The sequence below is a fragment of the Bidens hawaiensis genome, unplaced genomic scaffold, assembly GCF_021521415.1.
Source record: "Bidens hawaiensis isolate Kalapana, Puna unplaced genomic scaffold, B.hawaiensis_p1.1 tig00051394_1, whole genome shotgun sequence".
Lineage (NCBI taxonomy): Eukaryota > Viridiplantae > Streptophyta > Magnoliopsida > Asterales > Asteraceae > Bidens > Bidens hawaiensis.
The window spans coordinates 58,837-64,836 of NW_027506190.1; the positions used below are offsets into that span (position 1 = coordinate 58,837).

Below are 6,000 nucleotides of genomic sequence, written 5' to 3' on the forward strand. Positions count from 1 at the left end.
GAGATTAAACCAAATGTGATAAGTTTAATTTAGGTTTATAACACAAAATCTATGTATCCCTCACAAGTATACTAAACCGGTCATTCCAAACAATCAAAGGAAGAACAATTGTGATATGTAGTGAATCTTCAAAAACTCAGAGTTGGAGATCTTAGGGGAATGAATATATTGAGATTTGATTTATTAAAATCTGTTCCGTTTGTCTTTTCATGGAATCACTCCTAACTTATTGCTATACTAGGTTAGAACTTGTGAGCTACATGCTAAACGAGACTATATTTAAGGGCGGTTCGGTAAATCTCGTGGGGTGGCTTGAAGGAGATTTAAATAATAATTCGTTTATTATTTATTAATAAGTTTGTTTTATTTTAATTAAGTTAGTCTTATCCTAAATCATATTTAATGTATTTGAATACGAGTAGGACTCGAATTAAGGGTGTTATATAAACCCTTGGTTCACATAGGAATATTAAGTTTTTCGTTAGTCGTTTTTCTTAATAAAAATCATCGATGACTTTTGTTTGTCAATAAGTTAAGTTGTGTTTGCCATTTAATATTGTGTGCAGCCCACCAAGAAGTTTGTCATCTGCTTTCTTTTTGTTCGACTAAGTAACAATGGGTTTCAAGGTTGGAGTTTCTTTAGGTTGTATATAACAAAGTCAAGAAGAAGTATTAGTTTTCTTGTTCTGCAAACTGATCAAGATCAGTTCTTGATAATATTAGTTTTGCATCGGCTCCACTCTGTTATATTTAACAAGTGGTATCAGAGGCGGGTCACCGAACATCCGTACGTAATCGAGTTTAGTCGATCAAAGTCCAGCCAAAAGATTAGTCTCACGGACGGTTGCCTTTGGCGATTATTCGGGTCTGTAGATCGTAAACAAACTCGTGGTGAGAAAAGAAGCCAACGAAGAAGGAAACGATGGCCGATACGTCGTTTGTTGCCGGAATCAAGCGTTTGAACCAAACTAATTACCGGGTTTGGTCGACATGTGTTATGTCATGCCTTCAAGGTCAGGACCTTCGGGAGAGCGATGTTCGTGTTAAAAACAACAGTCGAAGAGGAGATATTAGATCACTTTCAAGAAGCCGAAACATCGAAACAGGCATGGGATATTCTTGAACAACTATTCACGAAGAAAAACGACACCCGATTACAACTTCTTGAAAACGAGTTGCTTTCAGTTACTCTATTAGATATGACGATTCCAAAGTACTTCCATAAAGTGAAATCTCTTTGTCGCGAGATTGCCGATTTAGATCAGCAATCAAGGATCGGAGACGCGAGGATGAAACAGATTATTATTCACGGGTTGAGGCCGGAATTTCAGTCATTTATCGTTGCTGTTCAGGGTTGGCCAACACAACCGTCACTCTCGCAATTTGAAAATTTATTATCCGGACAGGAATCCTTAGCCAAACAGATGCCCGGTGTGTCGGTCTCTGCTGTACCGAATCAAGAAAACGAGGCGTTACTTGCTGACAAAGGAAAAGGAAAGTTCAAACCCAACCATGGTTACAACAAAAAGAAACTGTGGGATTGATCAAACAACTTCAACAAATGGAATAGACCTGAGGAACAAAACCAACAAGAAGGAAGTGTTAATCGAAAGAATTGGAACCACAATAAAAAGGGTAAATGCACGTCGTTTAAAAACTTTTAAGTGTTATAATTGTGGCATGCGAGGACACATCGCAAAGTATTGTACAACGAGTGCAACTGAGGAAAGAAACGCCGCGACAACGCAAAATCGAACTGAAGAGCCTTGGGATGCCGAGGCCCATTATGTCGGAATTGGAAAAGTTCATGCGTTAACGGCTATGGTAAAACCCTCTTTGAAATTGTTAAATGATTGAATAGTAGATTCGGGTTGTTCGAATCACCTAACGGGTGAAAAGAAGCGGTTAAAGAACCCGTTTAAGTACGAGGGTAATCAGGTGGTATTTATAGCCGATGATTCGCGACACGGCATAACTCATATTGGTGAGGTTGATCTCTTATCATATTCCGAGGAAAGTGGTTTTGTTCTTAAAAACGTGTTTCATGTTCCCGACATGAAAAAGAACCTGTTGTCGGTTCCTCAAATCACCGACACCGGATGAAATTGTCTGTTCGGGCCAAACGAGGTGAGTATTTTCGATAAGTTCGAAACTAAATTCATACCGGTGATTCAAGGGAGAAAGAAGGACTCGGTTTATGTATTGTCTGCCGAGACTTCGTATGTAAATAAGGTGAAAAGGAATCTAAACACAGATATGTGGCATCAACGTTTAAGCCACTTCGGGTATGATAAACTTCAATTAATCGTGAAAAAGAAGTTCATGGCGGGAATACCCGAACTCGAAGTAAAAAACGGATGTAGTGTGTGGTTGTTTTCAGTTTGGAAAGGATCATAAGCAACCATTTGAGAACTCTAGTTATTGAGCTAAAGCCCCTCTCGAGCTAGTTCATACCGATGTGTTCGGTCCGGTGAAACAACCGTCAATCAAAGGTATGAGTTATATGATATCATTTATTGACGATTATTCTAAATGTTTGTGGGTATTTTCATGAAGGAGAAAGCCGAGGCGTTTGAACGTTTCAAAGAATTCAAGTTAGAAGCCGAACGGGATCTAAAAAGGAGCATCGAGTGCCTTTGTTCTGATAACGGAGGCGAGTATACATCCCCTGAATTTTCTTTGTTTCTAAAAGAAAATAGAATTAAACGCCAACTAATGCGTTCTAATACTCCCGAGAACAACGGGATTTCAGAGAGAAAGAACCGGACCCTAACCGACATGATCGAAAGCATGATGCATAACATGAATGTACCGGGGAGATTTTGGGCGGAGGTAATGAGTACCGTTGCGTTTATAAGTAACCAATTGCCACAACAAGGAATGGGCTACGAGTCACCATACGAGAAGATGTTCAAAATCCGACCGAATGTTAGTTACTTTCAAGTATTTGGATGCGTATGTTACGTGTTCCACCCGGGGTATCTCAGACACAAGTTGGATAAAAAGGCAACGAGATGTATTTTTGTTGGTTACGATAATGAAAAGAAAGGGTAGCGATGTTGTGAGCCGAGTACCGGGCGAATTTATGTGTCTCTAAATGTAATATTTGATGAAAATTCATCTTGGTGGTCTCCAAGTAAAGAAGTGTTACCCGAAACTCAAGACTTAAGACAAGAAGTTGACAAGTATGTTGCTGTGGAGTTAAACAATGAAGAGGAGGTTGAACCCATTGTTCAACCTGTTGAGAATCAAACAGAAGGTATAAGGTCACGAAGCAACACACGGATCAGTCTGTGGCGCACCGAGACATCAACCGGTCAGTCCGGGTTTCAGTCTAAAAATTCGTACGTTTCAGCAATCGTCGAGGGAAGCTCACCAGCTGTCCGGAGGTCCGAACGGGTTAGTAAACCAAACCCGAGGTATGCAAACGTCGCGTTAATTGTTATTCAGTAAACTGAACGTGAACACGAAACCATAGAGCAGGCCCTACGGGATCCTAAGTGGATGGAAGCCATGAAGCAAGAGTTAGAAGGTTTAGTCGGTAACGAGACTTGGCATCTTGTTTCGAAGCCGGGTGATGTAAAACCAATTTCATGTAAGTGGGCTTTTAAAATTAAAAGACGGGCCGACGGGTTGATAGAAAGATATAATGCTCGATTAGTGGCACGGGGGTTTTCCCAGGAGTGCAGGATCGATTATGAAGATACGTTTAGTCTCGTAGCTAAACTCGTTTCGATTCGAGTAATTTTAGCTATCGTTGCGTGCAAAGGTTGGGATTTATGGAAAATTGATGTTAGTAATGCGTTTTTATATGGTGATCTAGATCAAATAATTTACATGGATCAACGGGGAGGTTTTGTAAGTCAAAATTTTCCTAATTATGTTTGTCAGTTAAAGAAAGCAATTTATGGTTTAAAACAGTCACCACGAGCCTGGTTCGGTAAGATCGGTGAGTTTTTAGAACTCAACGGATTTGTTCCTACAATAGCCGATACCAGTGTGTTCGTCCGAGCCGAAGGTGACAAAACCGTTGTTGTCCTCGTTTATGTAGACGACTTAATTATTACCGGTGATTTAGTCTACTTTGTGGAGCAGCTAAAACGAATCTGTGCACTCATTTTTTCATGAAAGACTTGGGGAAATTAACGCACTTTTTGGGTCTAGAGCTTGAGTACGGGAATGTTGGGTTTGTACTTCACCAAAATCGGTATGTCGTTGTTCTTTTGGTGAAATTCGGTATGGAAAGTTGGAAACCGATACGGGTACCCATGGAACCAAACAGGCCTCTTCGAGCCGAAGAAAGAAAGGAGTTAGAAGAAGTAACCATGTATAGGCAAATAATTGGTAGTCTTATTTATTTGACCTTAACTCGACCCGACATTGCGTATGTCGTTGGTGTGCTTAGCAGATTTGTTCAAGCTCCAAGAAAACCGCACCTTGAAGCTGCTCGGTTAGTGTTGCGGTATGTGAAGTCGACTCCGAGCTATGATGTTAAGTTTAAGAGGGAGTCGAGTATGGAATTAATCGGGTTTTGCAATGCCGATTATGCAAAAGATCCGGACATGAGACGGTGTACAACCCAATATGTTTTCTTGATTGGTTCAAGTGTTGTTACATGGTGCAGCAAAAGGCAGCCTACGGTGTCACTTTCGACTACCGAGGCGGAGTATAGGGCTGCGACTATGGCTGCACAAGAGTGCGTGTGGCTGGTTTGTTTTCTAAACGAGTTAAATCAAGGTAAGAACGAGAAGGTAACCTTGTATGGGGAAATGTGTCTTCAATCTTATTGGCTAAGAATCTCACGTTTCATGCGCGTACGAAACATATTGAAGTTCATTATCACTTTATTTGTGAGAAAATGTTAATGGAGAAATTATTTTAAATACGTTAACACGTTGGAGTAAGCTACTGATATGTTCACCAAGAGTTTGCCAAAAGAGAAGCTTGTGAAGTTTTGTACTCTCTTGGGAATGAAGGAAGCAAATATCGAGAGGGAGTGTTAAACGAGAAGATATTTAAGGGCGGTTCGGTAAATCTCATGGGGTGGCTTGGAGGATATTTAAATAATAATTCGTTTACTATTTATTAATAAGTTTGTTTTATTTTAATTAAGTTAGTCTTATCCTAAATCCTATCTGAGTTGGGTTCAAAGTATGTATTTGAATACGATTAGGACTCGAATTAAGGGTGTTATATAAACCTTTAGTTCACATAGGAATATTAAGTTTTTCGTTAGTCGTTTTTTCTTAATAAAAGTCATCGAAGTCTTTTGTTTGTCAATAAGTTCAGTTGTGTTTGCCATTTAATATTGTGTGCAGCTCACCAAGAGGTTTGTCATCCGCTTTCTTTTTGTTCGGCTAAGTAACAGTGGGTTTCAAGGTTGGAGTTTCTTTAGGTTGTGAATAACAAAGTTAAGAAGAAGTATTAATTTTCTTGTTCTGCAAACTGATCAAGATAAGTTCTTGATAATATTAGTTTTGCATCGGCTCCACTCTGTTATATTTAACACTACATGTGCGGAAATTAGTAAATTCTCCAGATAAAGATATATGATTATATATTTGAAAACAGTTTATTTAACTACTAATTTGTTTTGTTTAAATAATATTAAATCGTTATAAACTTATTACAAAATCTAATCAATGTGTTTTTTTTTTCAAATCTCTACACAAAATCCATTAACACGAACCTTAAAGATAACTCAATTTATCATAAACTGTTTGCTTACCATATATGTAGATTGTAGATCAAAGACATAACTTACGAAAGTAAAATATAAATATTTCATATATACTTAAATTTTCAATTTAAAAACCTAGTCACATAAATTATCATTAAACTAATTATTCATTGAGATCTTGCTCAAAATCATCATCCATTAAATTAGTGAAAACATGAGTATTCAAGAATCACCAACTGAGATTCCATTCTTCTCCGTCACTACCCACTTATGAAACAAAAATGAACAACTTTTTTCACTCGTGAATATCAAATGGTAGA

General features: G+C 38.4%; 1 pseudogene; it reads left to right on the forward strand.

Annotated features, from left to right (window-relative positions):
• The first annotated feature begins 4,268 nt into the window (after positions 1-4,268).
• LOC143617027 (secreted RxLR effector protein 161 pseudogene) lies at positions 4,269-4,751 on the forward strand (annotated as a pseudogene).
• Positions 4,752-6,000: the final 1,249 nt, after the last annotated feature.